This window comes from Poecilia reticulata, chromosome 5, assembly GCF_904066995.2.
Source record: "Poecilia reticulata chromosome 5, P_reticulata-male-v2, whole genome shotgun sequence".
In the NCBI taxonomy this organism is placed as follows: Eukaryota; Metazoa; Chordata; class Actinopteri; order Cyprinodontiformes; family Poeciliidae; genus Poecilia; species Poecilia reticulata.
The window spans coordinates 27,291,186-27,310,484 of NC_088834.1; the positions used below are offsets into that span (position 1 = coordinate 27,291,186).

The 19,299-nt window shown below is 40.9% G+C and overlaps 1 protein-coding gene across 5 annotated transcripts in view; it reads left to right on the forward strand.

Moving 5' to 3' along the window:
- sulf2a (sulfatase 2a) overlaps positions 1 to 19,299 on the forward strand; it is a 71,706-nt gene that overhangs the window by 1,854 nt on the left and 50,553 nt on the right. For 2 of the 5 annotated variants that reach the window (XM_008410555.3, XM_008410558.3), the window contains exon 1: positions 13,441 to 13,774. The exons of 1 other annotated variant lie outside the window; for it this stretch is intronic. The gene's annotated coding sequence lies outside the window, so the exon portion shown is untranslated. Of the gene's footprint in view, positions 1 to 2,781; positions 2,856 to 13,440; positions 13,775 to 19,299 lie in introns of those variants that run through there. 2 more of the 5 variants (XM_081607387.1, XM_008410560.3) reach the window with 2 other exon arrangements.

Here is a 19,299-nt window from a genome sequence, read left to right on the forward strand (position 1 = left end):
TGGGTTGCGTAAATGATGTATTCATTCCCTTTCTCTGCGTGTGTCCCAGTTTGACACATCAGTCTGGAGACAAGTGACATTATTTTATCCACATATTGCTGCTCCTGCAAATATAGAGAAAAGTGTACATCCATTCTTTGAAATGTGGCTCCACAGCAGTGTTGTAAAGAGTAATGAAGCAGATGGCATTCAAGGCCTGATTAACTGTTATGGCATTTGGCTTTTCTCCGTAAATGCTACATCCCATGTGAACTACTCTGTTAACGGATGACCAACCTCTGTGTCACTTTCTTTTTCCTGTCTCTTTCCTGCCTGTTCTCCTATTCCTCTGCTTGATATGAGCTCAACTCTTCATTAGTTGGGCATAGACTGAATACAAACTGTGCCCTGCAACATTACTCCTCCTATTGGTCCTTTTTTCATTTTGTCACACTACAACCTTTATAAACCTCAATAGATTGTACCGTAAATATAATCCTGTGTAAGCAATAGCCCATAGAATAAGTATGTACACCTGTGTGTAATTTAATGTCGGCATCATGAAGATCAAATAACACAGAAGACGGGTCAGGAATGAAGTTGAGGAGAGTTAAAGTAAGCTTTGGTTATTATGGCTCTACAGCAGGGGTGTCAAACTCCAGTCCTGAAGGGCCGCTGTCCTGCAGTTTTTAGATGTGCCACAGGTACAAAACACCTGAATCAAATGGCTTAATTACCTCCTCAGTTCTCCAGAGCCTTGCTAATTACTTAATTATTCTATTCAGGTGTGGTGCAGCAGAGGCACTTCTAAAAGTTGCAGGACACCGGCCCTCGAGGACTGGAGTTTGACACCCCTGCTCTACAGCAAATAAAGCAGCCAGGAGGCCTGTGGTGTTTGTGGATGATCTGCAGGAATCTACAGCGCAGGTGTGTGAATAACTGAGTAGTTCTTTCGACAAACATTTCCCTAAAAAATGGCAAAAAGAAAGTTATTGTCAAGTTAGGGTCATTAGAAGACCTGTTTAAAGTTTGCTGCACTGCAAAAACACAAAATCTTACCAACTGTTTTTACTTTATAGTGCAAATATCCAAGTACACATGAAGTAAGACAAAATTATTTCATAATTAACCTTTCAGTGACATATAGGAGCTTGTTTTGAAGTCAATTATCCCCAATACTGATTTTAAAAAAGTGCTTATTTCCCTGGCAGATTATTTCATTTATAATAATAAGTGAAATAATTTACCAGTGGGACTAGTTCATTTTAAAAATCAATATTAAGGAATTATTTGCTTAAAACAAGCTCCTATAGCTTGATTAAAAAGTTACTTGTAAATTAGTTCTGCCTTATCTCAAGTGTAGAAGAAATTACGTCAAAAATAATTTTGTTAAATGTCATAATCAGAATAATAAACCAAATCCACATCAGACTGAACAAAGTTCCACTTACTATTAATCAAAGGCAACTCGAAATAGGTGAGTTTTCAGCCTTGATATTAAGGAACACAGTGTTTTTGGCTGTTTTCTGGACATTTGTTCCCTATTAGTGGAGCATAAAAAAATGAATTGGTAAATGTGCAAATCAGTTGGAGATAAAACCCAAAGAGATGGAACAAAAGGTTGTTCTGCAAGGCTCTGATTTATGAGAGCTGTGTATAAAAGCATGCTGCACTCATCAATTTTTACATGTGCAATACAGCATTACTTTCCAATATTTTCATTCTACTTTGCAATAAGCTCTGTCGGCTTATCACAAAATAAACTCACAGAAGTTACAAGCTGTTGCTTTAAGAAATATAAAAAAGTTCAAGAGGTGTTTTTATTTTTGGAGGTGAGTGTAGATGTACTTTTTTTTGTTGACAGGTTTGTCAAGAGTTGGCTTGAATAAAACTCTGCTTGCTCTCTAATTATGTCAACATTGGTTTAATGGTGCCGTTATATTCTCACCGCTGACTCCTTAATCTGCATTAAATATGTCAGGATAAAGGTCTGCCTTCGCTTGTCCACACCCTTTGCACCTCACTTCAATTTGTCTTCAAATCTCGAGCAGAAAAGACAGATATGAGGAATTAGCTCTTTTCCTCGAGTGAATTACTTTGCTCTATCTTAATGAGGTTCGCCATGTCGGAGTGAGCGCTTCACAGCGAGCATGCTAAATAGACTCGTGCTGGAAAAGAGTATTAGTTCCTAACTGCATAAATAAATTTTCTCTCCAGCTCTAATTCTGCCACTGCTGCCACGCAATTAGCCCCATACACAATTTTATCTTGTCACTTCCAAATGGGAATATTTCCTATTCTAAGCACAAGAGAAATCATCCTCATTTTTGTTTTTTTTTTTCTTTTAGAAAAACTAATTCCAGAATCTAATTAACTGTAGAAGAAAACATGTCACCCATTTGGCTGGAAACATCAAATGTAGTTATGTAAATAGCCCCAGATTGTAGCATGTGCTTGGACAGAGTTTCATTGTGGATGATGTGAGCCCCGGATAGAAAGATTATTCAGCCATGTCTACGGGGAGACGAACAGGGAGAAATAAGCCTGGTAATTTATTGTGCTGGTATTTCTCCTGTTTCACTTCAGACAGCTCATTAAGGGACGGGGTGTCACCCAGTTGGACAGAAAGACAGACAGGAGCCTCTCTCTAATGGGGCCTCCTCTGCTCTGGCTGCATCAGCTCTTTTCTGGCTTTTGCGTTGCTAGCTTAATCTGTCTTTTTTTTTTCTTTTTATTTGAGTTGCCAAATAGGATTTAGCACAATTCATCATTTTACTCCTTGTAGGGTAGAGGGAGGAGCCGCCTCATATCCTCCCTCCTGACTGCAGTCTGCTTAGCTGGCTGTTTTGGGGAACCCATGGAGACATGGCCACAGGGTAAGGAAGACATGTCCTTACAGTTTTTGTAGGATGCAGTGGACAGACACAGATAACTTCATTAATATGCTGTACAGGCGTCGTTCTGTTGTAGCACATTGGAGACTGTTGGCAGTAAGTGGTTCGTGTGTTGAGAGAATCCTGCAGCTTCGCCTTAGACTGTGCTCACATACAGTGCAGTGCGTTGCAAATGTACCTGTCAAACTTTTGTTTTGCATTTCATCACTTTACGACTACAATCTTCAATGTGTTTTATTTGCAAACACTGACACAAAATTGTGTATAATTTTGAAGTGGAAGGAAAATGACAGATGTTTTCTTTTATTATTATTATTCTACAGTTCAGTCTTTTTGGGGTAGGTAGGGAGAGAGATCACTTTTACACATGTAAAGAGTGAATTTTTTTGCTCATACATTTTTGGTTTATATTTCCATCTCCGATTGGATGGACATCAACTTCTAAGTCTTGTAATAGATGTCAAATGGATTTAGGCCTGAACTTTGACTGGGCCATGTTAACACCTGATTATGATTCGATTATCAGGTGTGGCAGATAAATTCACTTAGAACAACAACCCATGTTATAAGTGAAATAATCTACCAGTGAAATTAGCACAGTTTCCTCAATATTAAGGAATTATTGACTTAAAACAAGCTCCTACATGTTGCTGAAAAGTTACTTGTAAGTAATTTTTTTCCTATTTCAAGTACACTAAGATATCTGCACTAGCAACTAGACCTAAAATACTTGGTAATATTTTGTGTTTTTGCAGTGTTATGTCCCAGTGCCAGATGAAAGATAGCACGTTGTTTCCTCCACCATGATTCATCAAGTAGATTTTAGTAGCTAATGTGACCAGAAGAGCTTCTGATTGCTGTGACTCCTACAATGCTTGGAAACTGCAAAATGACTACTTGACCTTTCTCTTCTTTAACAACTTTCTGTTTGACCCCCTCTTCCATAAAGACTAATTTTAAATTGTGCATAACTAATGGATCCTTTTGCTTTCTCTGCAACTCCTCCAGAGTTTCCATCTTGGTCTGCCAGTTCAGATACACGGTCCTGACTTGTATTTTGATTGATAGATTCAGCAGTGAGATGTTCAGATCTTGGGATACTGCTTTATTCCCTGGCCCTGCTTAACTCTATCCCTGACCCCACCCCGTTGCCTCGTTGTTGACCTTTCCTTCTGATGTCGGTCTTCACAGCAGGCTCTTCTGCTGCTCTGCTCACATCCCCACACGCCAGCCAGTGTTTGTTTGCAGACACAAAGGAGGCACACAGAAGAGAAGTTGGGTCCACTGAGTAGCAAACAAGTAATGAATTATTGAAGACTCCAAACACAACTCGTCGCTGATCTACATGGCCGTTTAGGGCCGGTTGATCCATAATTCACGCCACTCTTTCACTCCAGTGAGTGGTGAGATCGAAAGGCCACACTTCAGAGCTCTCGAGACTTAGCCGTCCTTCGTTGTCCCTCAACTGTGGGTTGCCTCAAAATCACACTGCATGTGCCAGGCTGTATCAGAGTCAAGAGCAATCAAGTTCGCACAAGTCTTTTGTTTTAATTAAGTTTTAAATTCACCTTTTTTCTTTTTTTTGAGTAATTAACCTTCTCTGTGTAGTTGTTCTCACAGCGTTTTAAAGTGATTACCAATGCATTTGTGCTGAAAGCACAGGGTGCCTTTTTAGACAAACCCACAAGCTTCTTGTTTAATATGTGAAGCAGATACTTTCCAAGTGCTGTACATCAAGAATGCAAATAGCGTGGTGTCAAAGGGGGTTTGGTTAATTAGCTGGGGATGTGATGCTGGCTCTTGCCCATAGCGGCTTGTGTTCTTTGGGACTGCAGTCCTCAACAGGGGGGCTGCTCTTTGATCTGCGGATCCCACGGTCTGCCAACACTTCCACAACCTCTGCAGCGCTGGAGAACAGACGGACGGGAACAAAGTGTGTGTGCCTCTGTGGGTGTGTGTTTGTGTCTATGACGGATCCAATTAGTTTACAGTTTTCCTTTGCCAAACTATCCTTTTCTGTCAGCTTCTAACTGTCAGGTTGAATTAACTTTTCATGTTTGACTATTGATCATTTATGTTGTTTGTCTTCAGAAAGAGGAAACGACAGAAGATTTTATTCTTTTTCAGCTCATTTTCAGTTTTTGTGCGAGTTCTACATTTGTCACAGCTTGAGATTTTTCTTTGTTGCAGCAAAAAAAACAACAACAAACTACTATTTTCTAAACGGGTTATTAATCCCAACACTTATCTTCTCCCTTCAGACAACATGATATATAATATAATATACACACTCTTGTTAAAACGGAAACAAGTACTGCAATTTTAGATAATCTTAATTGGATATTTTCCTTTACTAGATTCAAACCTTTTGGCTGGATGAAAATAATTTTTAATCCAAATCTGCCAGTGATTAGAGTAATTATACTCTCGTCTGTATATGTTAATGATTTGGGATTATTTATCTCAACCCTTAGTCTGTCAATCTGTGTCAATTCAATCTGAATTCACTAGTACATACAGACTTTAACTGAGAGATTTCCTAAAAGTTTACATTTCTAAGTGCAACACATTCATTAATGGACAGACATTGAAAGTTCAACACACAATAAAACCAAGCAACTTTGACGCAACACATTCATCCTGCTCAGTGTCTGTTTTACGTCTCACTCCCTGTTATCGTTTACGAGCTGCCTGTATGAAAACATGTTTAACAGTAGTTTCCTTTTAAACACCCTCTTACAGCTTTTGTTCTTCTTCGGATTTTGTTTTTAAAACCTCCCTGACAGCAAAGATGCATCACTGAGAAGAAAGTATTTTATCTCAAGTAACTCGGATCATCAAACAACTCTTAAAGTCATACAAAGAAAATTTGATTGAATACAAAGTGCAGTTTTGAAATGGTAATTATATTTATTAAGGAGAGAAAGCAATTCAAAGCAACTCAGCTCTATTTGGAAAAAGCAATTGTCCTCTTTGTTAAATCATGAGTTAACATTGATTAATGGCATTTTCTTTTGTTCAATTTCACTAGCCACATGCAGGCCTGATTACTACCAGACCTGAATAATAAAAATGCACTCAAAAGGAACCTGGCTGACAAGCTGAAAGACCTGGAAAACCAACACTTGATACTCCGATCTGAAATAAATTGGAAACAATCGAGAAACATCTTTTTCCCTTCTCAGAGGATCCGTTTTTTTTCTGTAGTCTATACATCTAGGTGGTAGTTTATGACTACCACCTGGGGAAGGTAGTCATAAACCGTAACCACTATGAATTGACAGCTAAAATTGGGGTACAAGCCCAGGAAGCAGCTACTGGAGGAATATAGGGCACACAGTGTTGACAGCAAACCGTTCCCCAATTTTTGATCTCAGATATAAGCAAGTTAATAACAACTGTGCTTATTGACATTGGTCCTCCATGAGGAACGTAACAGAGTTCTTCACTGCATGTCCTATCCAAATGAAGGGTTGCCACCCCGCTTTGGTTCCACATCCCCGACTGCATAGTCCGAAAGCACAAAGAAAAACGATTTTGTAAAGAAGAGTATAATTTATCCAGTGATGCTAAAGACATAATGGCAGACAGTTGTTGCCTCCCAACTACTTCATATCCGGCCAGTTTGACTGGGAAAGTTTCATTCCTTCAATAACAAAATCACAGCAGCGTAGCTGGTTTAACTGTTGCTTTGCAGCCTGGTCAGGCTATAGGACAACAGAGCAACACTGGCAACCACCAGCCGTCGCTATAAGGATTGAGTGGCTTTAGACAATTGACGAAATTAATGATTTATACTTTTAAGTATGACAAGAAATCAAGATCAGTGGAAATCTGCAAGGGAGAAAGTTACATTTTCAAAGCACTGTAACATGAATCTTCTGTCAGTAACAACTTTTTCACTGAAGAGTGTTATAGTGTGGCTACCTGTGGATGTTTAGGTGTAATACCTCATCTCAGTCAACCTGGAAATGAACTGATTCTGTTCCAGTCTCTCTGCCCATGTCGAATGAATCTTATGCCCAGGTATTCTTAGATGAAATCTTGGCATCGTATTTTAAAAATCAAGAGCAAATGAAATCAGCGTAGTGTTTTGCATTCATGTGACAATAACAAGAAATATTAAAGGATGTGATTCAACAAGAGCGACAATATTTAAGTCATTTTCAGTTATAAAGATTCTGACGTATAAACTATGATGCATGGAATAAAGTAAATTTTGCCGATATCTGACTTGGTAAATTCATTGGATTGTGCGTCCCGTGACATCCGGTTAGCACAGCCTTGACGATACCAAAGACCTTACATTGTGTCACACATTTTCAGCTGAAACAACTAATTTGCCTTTCTCGTGTTTTTTGTTGTTTTTGAATGAATTATGGCATTACCCGAGGATGTGGAACAATGCATCAAAAACAACACGTGCTTCTGCTATTTATGTTCTCAGTGGCACCCTAGGAAATTCTGACAGAAGAGCTGAATTGAATTTATTATACCAGGGCGATGTTTGACGTGTGTTAGAATGCATAAAGTGGTCTTGGAGTGACGGGCACAGCTGGACGTGTGCTACGTTTAACCCTGTGACAGTTGTGTCTTTAGTTGGTCAGGACATTTTCTATGAATGCAAACTGAAGTTTAGAGCATGTCTGAGCCTTAGCATGCTCGGTAAGAGCCACAGATACGCGTCTGCCTGCCTCAAGCAATGCACTCAGAGGATAAATGGGAACCTGCTGCAGCCCGTGTGCTGCTTTACACCAGAAAGGCTCCGCAACACAAGGACTTCTCTCCTCGGCTCTACCGATCCCTTGTCCTTGAGTCTTTACATTTTTAGCTTCTGGGACTTTTCCTCGCCAGCTCTGTTTCTCATCATAATGTAGTCATGGTGACATAGACATTCAACAAGGGATTTATGCTGAACAGAGGACAGCCCGCTGGGGATATGTCGGTCGCCTGTTCGGCGGCGATGAGGAGAAGTCAGCCTTGAACCAACGAGCCCAGGCTGCAAAAATAATAGGAGTAAAACTCTGAGAGACGGGAGAGTTGGTGAAAGGAAGGCATTGAGGTGGTCTGCCTAATTTGCAGTGAGCCCTTTTCCTCTTTACGCCACCAACTGACAGGGGGATATTTTTATTAGCCTGGCCCACAAAGTGCACGAGGAGGAACAAATTCATTTGTTACAACATACTTGAAGCCAAGGACAAGATCTTGGCCTGATAGAACATGGCTGTCTTTCTGTCCTGTCTGAGGAGAAATCCTTCAGTTTTATTTATGGATCTGCCCTGACATTATCATGCAAAGACTTGTTCACAAGGCCTCTCCCACTTTGTATTCAATGAAGCAAAAAACAGAAAAGCAAAATGTGTTCCCCAAGGTCTGGTGTCTCTCTGAGGCTTTAAACTGTGATTATTATTTTTTTTTTTTGACTAACATTAAGACTTTTTTTTTCTAGTGTGTACTAACTACCTTTCTATGTTTTACAGCTTTTATTGAGGTGCTTTTTTTATTACTTTTCTGTCTGGTGTGATATCTGTTGAGATGAATCCTAGCTGCATAAGCAACGCTGCTCTGTTCATGATTGATTTGATGGAAGACGCATCTGTTGATCTGTTTTGAGCCCAATTAGAAGTCAGCAGCATGACACAGCTTTAAGTGCATTTGAGAGGGACCGAGAGAGAGCGAGCATGAATAAACCATGTGCTTAAGTGGTGTCGCTGGGCTGCTGTGTTGGCATGCCGGCATGGCTCTGGAAAAACATGGCTGTGTCTGGGGAATCGTCTGTAATCTAGCATGTAAGAGCCATAAGATGGCTTCTTTATGTGACTAATACATGCACATGTTGGAGAATTTAACTTCTCGACTTTATATTTGTTAGAATCTTAATCCACAATGATATCTTGTCAAGTCTTTATGACCCTTGACCTTTTCCACCTTTTTCTGTGTTATAGCCACAAACAGCAAATTATTGTTTGGTATTTTATTTTACACACAAGCACAAAGTAGTACTTAAATCTGCAGGATGTAACTTTTACAGAAATATGTTTGATTTTTTTTTCTCATTTGTTAAATCCGTCACCATGTCGTGATAATGTAATACAACGGGCGATCTGTGAAAAGGTTGCATTTCTTCAGTGCTACTACAGAAGAAATGCGCTGCTTCCAGTCAAAAACAACCAGTCAGAGCCAGGAGGAGGGTCTTGGCGCTGTCAATCAACCTCGTGTGCACGCTACTAAATACGCTAATGAAAGAGAAACAAATTATTGTTCCAAGAAAAGTGTTTATCTGCCATCATCAGCAGCTATGCTAACTAGCCTGACTATTCATGGCAGGTTGTATTGTGGTGGAGGGTTTGAGCAGCTCCCCACTGACCCTCCCTTCCTCATTTCCTTAGTCTAATGTCCAGCGCACATTACACGAGTTGTCGGCCCATTTTCAAACCCTGAGACACACCTTAGCCGACAGAAATCCTAGGTATAACGGTTCGATTGGGTTTGTTGTGCCGTGTGGTGTCCAGCCACATGGGCACAAAATAACGGCTGCAAGTCCAGTTAACTAATTTTTAAATCAGGCATTAATTAATGCTTTACTAGAATTTACCTGTGATGTATGTGGCTATAGAGTCAGGTAAAGTCCTGACTGAATGAAAATCATTATAACCTATTTATGTTACGTTAACGAAGGTAGCAATTTGGCTCCAGCTCCTCTCCTTGTCATTTCTATATTCTTTGCACGAAACGTTAAATAAATATTAATGTTGTTTCCACATATCATCTCCGATGTCCGCTGGATTTCGGGTTGCGTGGTTTCAGCTGTTTGGGATTCCCCTCCGTAATTTCCCCTAAGAAAGCGCAGAGGAGAATGCGCGCTTTCGGATTGGCTACCTGTCACATTCAGCGTTAAGCTCCCAGTCGGGGAAAACCCCCTGATTTAGACCGGAGCGACCACGACGATCTACCGTAACACACCACACATTGCAGGATGATCGGTTAGATCGGCCAACGATCTAAGATTGTCATAAGGGAAAAATAGGGGCAAAAAATGGTGTAGTGTGAACTACTGCATTAGGTAGTCAGATGTGCCGGTTTTCTCATTTTTAAATCTAGAGGTTACTGAAGGGCAATACAGACTTCATAATCTGCACTCTTTTGGTTGAATGCAGTATTTATTTCCACTTTGGCTTTATGTTGTTTAGTTTTTATTCAAGAAAGTTTTTTGTTAATGGAGACTGAGAATCCATTTTATTTTTGTTATTATTTTGGTTGTTTTGTTTATTTAGTTTATCAGTTCCAGTGTTACGTGCTATTTTGAAAATAAATATCAGGAAATCGCATGTATTATTAGTCATTTCCATTAAATCAGTGTCAAAATGTCTTGAAACAATATTATCGTTTATCGCAATAATTTCTTTAGACAATTAATCGTCCAGCAAAATTTGTTATTGTGACAGGCCTAGTGATAGCTTTAACAAATGTATATAAAAAATTTTTTGGTAAAAGTTGCATACTTCAGCTTTAACTATGAAGTGGTGGGGAAAACTCTTTTTAATCCACCTTTCACTGTAATTACAGCTGCACGTCTTTTAGGTTGCGCCTCCACCTGATTTGCACTTTAAAGGCGAGCCGTCACCGCTGCCACAGAATAAATATTTCAGCTGATATTTTCTCCTGTTGTATTTCAAATTGGCGTATCATGCTTTGAAATAAACAGACGGTAATTGGGAGGACTGCTAAAGCCTTTATTCATTTATCAGCTGAATTACATGGATGGTTTTTGTCTGTGTGTGTTGATGTGCGTTTCTGTGGCCACGCTCGTCCAGCTTACGCCACTTCATAGCAGCGTTCACCTTCCTTATACAAGACCCGTGTTAATGTACCGCACATTTTTTTGGGTTAAATACGATGAATGTTAGGAATACTAAGATAATTGTTTGAAAGAAATTTGTTTTTTTCCTGTCTTTTACCTGTCCTTGCTGCTTCCTGGTTCTCGTGTTGAGAGTAAGGCTTCGATCACACAGCAGGTCTTGATACTAGATTTCAATTTATTTTTATTTAATTTTTGTGTGTGTGGCTGTTCGTGTTAATTAAATCAGACTCTTGTGTTTACGACCAGGAGTGGTGGAACCGCGATGTGATGTGATGCGCTTCACTGACGCTGAATTCATTCATAATTTATTTTCATACTAGGCACTTCTTGCTTTATCCATTGTTTACATCCAGCTCTACCTCTGATGCAAAGTTGGCACGTTTAATTAACTTTTAATGCAAGTTTTTACTGTAACTTTTCTTTTAAGTGTCATTATTTATCAAATGCAAATTTGACACCTGTGATACATTTTAATGCATATTTCCATTAAAAATGCCATTATATAGTGAATGACACTTCATGATAGCAGTTGTAAAGACTTCTTCATGTTTATGACTGGTGTTGCGTCCTGTTTAAAATGACAGTGTCATGTCAGTCTTATGCACAGACCTTCAAATAAAGTGTTACCTAAATTGTGTTTTTCATAATATGATAAATGTTCCTTATTATTTTAAATGTAGAATGAGTTGATGTTTGTATTGTAATTTTATAAACACCTACTTTCATTATTTGAAATTTTTTGCATGATTTGTAGTCCTGGGTGTATAATGGTTCAGTCCAGGTAGTGGAATATCTTGCGAAGTCATTTAAGCCTGTCTGTCCTATTCAGTCATAAAAACCAAAAGATGGTGTTTAGAATCACGCTGTTACTTTCCATCTGCATTAAAAATGTCGCTATATAACAAATGACACATCATTGCTGAATAAGTGAGCTTCTGAAAGGTCGTCTTGACTTTTTGGTCCTTGTGTTGCACAAAGGACAACATCAAAAAACGTGAACGTTTTGAAAGTCCTATTAAAAATTCGCTAAGCTCTGACAGACTGGATAGATATAAACTTCAAGCATCAATTTTTAAGTCTTTTAATTGGATACTGGGCATTGACTAGGCCATTTTAACACATAAATATGCTTTCATCCAAACCTTTCCATTGTACTGGCTTTGTGATTCTGGCTCTTGTTCTGAAAGGCGAAACTTTGCGTCAGCAGCACGTCTTTTTTAAAGCCTGTCTGACTCCCTTCGTTTTCATCTCCCTGTAATCGCTGAAGCAACGTATCCCTACAGCATGCTGCCTCCTCAATGATTCACTGTGGGGATGTTGTAATTATACTGTTTCACACATAAACCAGAAATTTCAATTTGCCTCTCGTCTGACTTGGAGCATCCTCTTCTACCTGTGTGCTGTCTGCTCCCTTTGTGGGTAAACCATTTGTTTTTGCCTCTTTCAGAAACAATCCTGGTCAGAGAAATGCCGTTTTTATTTTTATTTTCTTCCCTGCTCAGCATGGTTTCATCTCACCGCAGCGACACAAATAACCTGTTTAGCCCCGCTGACACGCAGATGATCCATAGCCGACTCTGTAATTGAAAACATCGAGAGGAGTGGGACAATTACTCTTTTTTTTTTTTTTCTCTCTCTCTCTCTCTCTCTCTTTGTTCTTCATATTTCCATGAAGAAATGCATCAAAATGCTGATTATAGATAAGAGTGTTATTGATTAGATGAGGTGAGAGGAGAGGCAGACAGGTGCAGAAGTTTCCCATCACTAATCTTTCTGGCTGTGACTGCATCTAAATAACCTGCAGAGAGGGATAAACAGGCGCATCCATCATGGGACGGCTGGAACAGACAGAGACGGATGCCTCCGCCCTCTGCTACCCTCCGTCGCACCTCTTCCTTCTGGTCAGAAATAGGAGGTGACACCCGCACTCAGGAGGAATATCTAGCCGAAGCCAGGCTAGAAAATGCCTTTTGTTTTTTTTTGTTTTTGTTTTTTTAGGCCGACTATCAAATAGAGACTTTTTAAAAAATGTCCCATGTTTTCCATCATCTTGTCCATTTAAGTTTATTCACTTTTTTGGCACTACTTTGTCAGGGAAGTGTTCCTCTTTGATATTGTGTGTGTGTGTGTGTGTGTTTTTTGCGAACATGGCTGTTTTTACTTTTTGTGCCGTTTCTGTATAAATTGATTTGGGTGTGCGTTTCTTTTCTATCTGCGTGCTCAAATGCTGTGAGCCAAATCCCCTTCAATGCCTGAACCCAGTGAGCAGGCGTGCCCATGCCAGCTCTCTTCAGAGGTGCCAGCCTGACAGATATAGTGTGTGTGTGAGAGAGAGAGAGAGTGTGTTTGCCACGCCGCGCTTTCCCTCTTCAACCCTGCAGTGTTAAGATTGATCCTTCGTTCCCTCCCATTCCTTTCTCTTTTGCTCCTCTGTGTGCCTCTGCCTTAATGAGACTGTGAATAGGTAAAGCTCACAGGCTCCAACAGATGGCCAGAGCTGCCCTGGTTCAGTGTCTGCACACACACAAGCACACACACGCATACACACATGCAACTCTGCAGCATGTTTGCTCATGAATGAGAGCCCAAAAAGCCTGAAGAGGCAGAGGGAAAATGCGACACGAAGAAAGAATAAACAGGAAGCAACCCAGGAGAAGAAAGAGTCAAACTAATGGAAACCATTGACAAATAACACGCAGGAGGGGGGAGAAAGGAGGAAAAAAAAAGGGAGAGGGAGTGCTTAAAAAGAGCGAGAATATGCTAAAAGAAGAGGAGGAGAAAACGGCACTGAAAAGAGAGTGAGGGCAAAATTGAATTGTAGATTGAGGGAGCCTCTCTCCACCCTCTCTCCCTCCCTCTTTTATTTATCTCATGTGAAGCCACGCCTCCCTCCTTTCACTTGTCAGTGCATCCATAACAGTGAGCTGTCTGCACCGGGCTGCGTGGGGGGTGAGACTCGCTCCTCACTTTTGCCAGTGCAAGCCGACCGGATCCAAGCAGAGCAGGACGGGAGTGGACGGTGTATAGTCTGGCCAAACAGGTGCGTGAACAAATATCTGATGGCTAATGTGTGTTTATAACAGCTGACATGCAGCAGCATGTGTACGTATCTCTGCCCTCCCCTCCATCTCTCTCTCCCCGCGACCCGAATCTCGGTCCTCTGCAGGACTTGCTTCCTTCTTTCCAAGAGTAGCGCATCCAGAAGGTACAGTGCTGGAGCTTTGCCCCAGTTTTACACTTGAACGCTCTCATCCGTTTTGTTCGCCTCTGAGATTTATGCGTGCCGCTAACGGTGCCGCTCATTGGGCTAAAAGAGATCAGACCTCTCGCTCATAACGGATGCTCTGCGGGATCTGGCTCCGAGTCAGGGCAGTGAGCGGATAGGCGTTTCGCTTTGCGAACGAAGTTTTGAGTTTCAAACGTGGATGCTGTTAACATGTGATCTCTGTCTCTCGGTTTGGTTTTTAAGCAACTCCTCGCAGCTGATGCTGTTTTTGAGTGGATCTTTGGTTTTGAGAATAGACCATAAGATTGCACTTTATATGTTTCTTTTATATGGTTCTTTTGTCTGTTTTGGTGTTTTGTTCTCCTGGAGCAGAAAAACAACAAAAGTGAAAATGCTACTACTTTTAAAGTTTGGTGCAGGTCTGTGGGGAATAATTTACATTGTGGCAACCGTTTTTTTTTTTTTTTTTTTTTGAAGCCAATTAGGTATCCACCAGTCGGCATTCATTCAAGAGTCGCCATTTCAACAGTTGCAGCTGCCTGCCTCCCGACAACTGGTCTCGGTGAATGTACTCACCATCAGTGTTTTGTCAATAGCTTTATGGGTCAAAAGTCTGTGTCATCACCAAGCGGTGGCGGTTAAGAGTAGCCGAGGGGAGGAGGGTGTGATCGCTGGCCTGAAGGCTGAAATATTTATGACAGAAGCTTCTGAATGCCCCTGAATGCCGTCTTTGGTGCTCGTGGTGGGTGGATGAACGAATGCAGAGATGGACGGATGAATGGAAAGAAAAGCTTCAGGGATCTCTTCTTTAAGCATTCATTATTTATTCCTACACACTCACAGAAGCTGTAACCCCACATCAACTGGCCTCTTTTCTCGCCGAAATGTCAGTGGACCAAAGGAGGATGCTCTGGCTTACTCTACCTGTAAGGCATGTCGGAACTGCATGCTGCACTCTGCGCCCAGATGGACACATTTATGCTCACATGCACACACACGCATTCTCCCAGGCATAATTGCTTGGTTACCCTCGCCAATGCTGTGGGAAAAGAAATAAAACCACAACCGCCGACTTGCACTAAATTAGTTGCACGCACGCATCTAATACGCGCACGCTGCTTAAAATGACGCTCACGCACAACACTTGAACCACCATCGGCCATTTTCTCCATTTTATTGTTCCCTCACCATTTTTTAAAAGACTTGAACTCCTCACACATGCCAACATGCAGACAAAATAAAAGAGGAGGTAATGACCTTGAGACCTGTTGATGAATTTTTTTATTTTTTTTTCCCTGCTGTGGCCGTGTTGAGAATACACAAGAGGCCCGCGGGACTCCTGGAGAAAATGCTCGACATGCTGATTGTAAAATTGGCTCAAAATGTGCGAGAGGAGCTGCTTGACGCAGTCAAAGGGAAAACACACATGAATATGGATTGTATGCTAATGCTGCACGCTGTACCTGCTGTCAAAGGCAGAGGAACGCGTTCCTCCGATCTCCACCCCTCGAAGTGCTACTGACGGACCTGTTGTCAGCCGGGCCTCCTCCCCTGGCTGGAGGGCGGTGTTGTGGCAGATATCAGCAGTCAAGGTGACACTGCAGGACGTCTGGGCAGCTCTAATGTCTGCTCGTTTTACCACAAGCTTAGCCTTTTGTGGTCAGATAATGGTTTGGATAAGGTCACATTAAGAGGCCTAAATCTAGCATCCCCATTAGTTTGTTGGAGCTGTTCAGACGTGTTTCAACTACACTGCTTAATTTCTATCCCACGACATCTAAACAGATGTACGTCATTCTTAAGTGATTTTTACAAGGATGTGCTGATCGGGATTTTCTGCTATTCATGCTAATCTGAATCAAAGTTTGATTCTTCATTAAAGTTAATATCGTCAAGGGCAACTATTTGCTTTTAAACTTAGTAACTTATAGGTGTAGGACCGTAACATTATCATTTTTTTATTAGTTATGTGATTCAATATACAAGTTTACCAACTTGAATATACTCCCATCTCAGTCCTGTTGACATGTTGATAGGTTGCTAGAAAGCCAATTCAGCCAATTACAATAACAGAAGATGAGTCACTGTTTGTTTTTAAAAGTCCTGAGCAGATCTGTGCTATTAATCTTGTACTGCTTACTGTGCAGCGACAATAAATCTTATCTAATCTAATCTAAGCAGCTAATGTCAGCATGTTAACTCTGTTTTGATCTGTTGGTGATTTATTTCAACCGCAGACCCAACAAAGACTTGTGACTTGGGCTGTGTTCACACTGCAGCCTGAAGTGACCCAATTCAATTTTTTTTACGTAATGCGACTCATATCTGATCTGTTCTTGATGGTCTGAACAACACAGGTCGGATTCTTTTTGAATGCAACCCAGGGTACTTGGGTATCCGATACGTATCCGATTCAAATGTATCGGATATGTATGTCGGATGAATGTCGGACATTCATCCGACATTCATCAGGTCGGATGAATGTCCATGTCACATTCATCCGACCTGAATGTTACTGATACTCGACAAACGTCACTATTCTGTACCTGATAAATGCAAGCAGAGAGAAAAACAACAACTATGATGGACTGTAATGAGGATTTAGTTGTTAAAGTGCTGCTCTGGTCAGACAACAACTTCAAAATTGTAAGCTATGCTCAGTCATTAGCATTCATGTTTACTTCTGCAAACACTAGCACTTCTTCTTTTTATGACTGTTGGCGAAACATTGCGCACGCTCCCTATGTGTGACATTACTGCGCCCTCTACTGCGCATTCAGGACACTTTCAGGTCGTTTGCCCGTTCAGACTTGAGATCACATACAGGTCACATAAGTGTGACATCTACGGCAAAAAAATCCAATTTGACTAAAAATCATAATTGGGTCATTTCAGGCTGCAGTGTGAACGCAGCCTTAGATTGTATTTGGTCCTATACAAGTGGCCTGTTGACAGACCAGGCACACTCACCACCCATCCAGCAGGAGTGTAACAGCACAAGTTTTTGCACCAAAAATATTCGGTACAACCCTGTTGATTCCGTACACGAGTAAGAAGCAAATACAGCATTGTTATATACATGAGCACATGGTATATGTGGTAAATGTACCCAATGCCATGTTCAGCGGGCAGCTTTAAACAGTAAAAAAAAAAAAAACAGGACTCCCAGCTATCGCTAAGCTCTGCTATGTGGAAACATGAAGGTTCCTCATGCAGCTAGAGAGGATAAAACATGTAGAACAAGCAACTTTATCACCATAAAGCAGTAAAGTACACAGCTGGCTCTACACTTAGCTGAAAAACTCACCAGAAACAAAGTCAAGATGAATATAGACATCACAGTTAATGGAGAAAATATATCTGGCTTCAGACCTGCAGCATCCAATCAGACCGAACTCTGTACGTCGTTTAAAATGCAAAAATCTCTGTTGATGAGACGGGATAATCAAAGCGGCTGCACAGGTTGCATTCAGGTACAGCTGGGACACCGGCTTGTTGAAATATAAAAACAACTTGAAAGCAATCTAAACATATTTTGTGCTCTTATTCAAATATTTCTATGCATCATCATGAACGTTTTCAAGTGGTTATATTGTACCTTAGTTTATCTTTTCTCCCATTGGCTTTGAAATAATCCTACAAGCTCTAAATCTTCCGCCTTTTTAAAGTTTTAGAACATAATAAAACCAAATTGTTTACTGCAGATCAAAGTAAAAAGAAAACTCATGTTTTTGTTCCTTTTTAAAAAAAATAACGGAGAGTATTGAAAACATTCAACAGCGTGACTTTGAAATCCGAATACATACTCAGTCGTGAATTTATCAGAGGAATGCCCTGGACAGCGCAATCTCAGGGCAACAGAGACTCAAAGGACAAACAATGCATGCTTTTGGGCTGATGGAAAAAAGCCAGATAACCCAGTAAGAACCATATAAACAAGAGGAAAACAAAACAGTGCAGCAGGATTAAATATGGGTCATTTTAAAATAACATCATCAGAACTGGAGCCAGTAACTGGGTTTAAATTAAGATATACCTAATTTTCAATGTTGCAAATATACGTTTTGATTTAAACGTTGTCTGCAGCAGACTGTAGCTCCCTATTTGAAATAAATGATTGTGTGTTGAAATATTAAGAACCAACATAAACCCATGGAGTAGCTTGAATGCTAAATTAGGCTGTTTGAAACCCCTGAAAATGAAATGTTTTAACATATATGTTTCCCCCCCCCCAGAAATTCATCACTAACTCATGAGACAAACCGCTATTGTTGCACTATTTATTCACTTCCTCACAGCGACTCTTCTGAATCGTTTTTTAACACAGTTTGATAGTCAGCAGTACTAAACCGACTCCGTGTTCGTCTGAAAAATATACGAGTCGCCATTAGTGCATCCTGTGATGAGGCAACTTTAGAGGATCAGCATTTGAGACCGGTGTTTCTGCTCCCGTCAGCTCTAATAAAAGAGAGACTGAAGGGCGTTTCGACAATGCCTCTCTCAGACTCTCCTCTGCGAGAACAGTCGGATAGAACGACGACCGGCAACGCTTTTGATTGGGTGTGCGCTCGTTCATTCGCTCGTGCCAGATGCAGACTGGCGTGCACGTCGTGCGCGCGTTCACCGTTGACATGTGGACATTTGATGGCTGCGCGTGAGTGCAATCAGATTTCAATCTCTCTCCTCTGTATGACTGAGTTGGTGCAGCGGAGGTGCCCCACGGGAAAATGTAATTATACCCTGCTGGCCACAGAGTGCGGGCTTCACTGCCCTACCTATCCCGAGAGACAGCAGCTTGAGGCCCCTTCTCACTGCTAATATCAAACAGCAGCAACATTGCTAAAGAAAGCCATGTAACATCTTAAAACGCAGCATTCAATTCTCTATCCAGCGGCCGTCTCCAATCGGCTTCATCTGCGATTTTGTTACAGCTGTGGTTAATTTATTGTAGAATTAACTAATGGCTACGAGCGACGATTATGAGAATCGTTTAAAACCAGATTGTCTGTCTGATGAGCAAGGCTCTATCGGGCCTGGTTTGATTGTTACCTTAAGAATCGTCCTCATCTTTCACTCCTCCCGAGTTGCTGACAAAAATATGATTCATTGATTTTTTTTTTTTTTTTAAGACCGTTTTATATTCCTTTCTTTCTTCTCTGGAAATGTTTCTTTTCATCTCTGTGTTTGCTCTGCCGCTCGCTTTCGGCTGAGGTGCATGCTGAGATGGTGTCCATTAGCGAGGCAAAACAAACAGACACACCCCACTCTCCTGAATTTCGGCAGGCAATCAATGAGTGCACTCGGATAGCAGTAGACTAAGTGGGCCATTAAAGTCACAA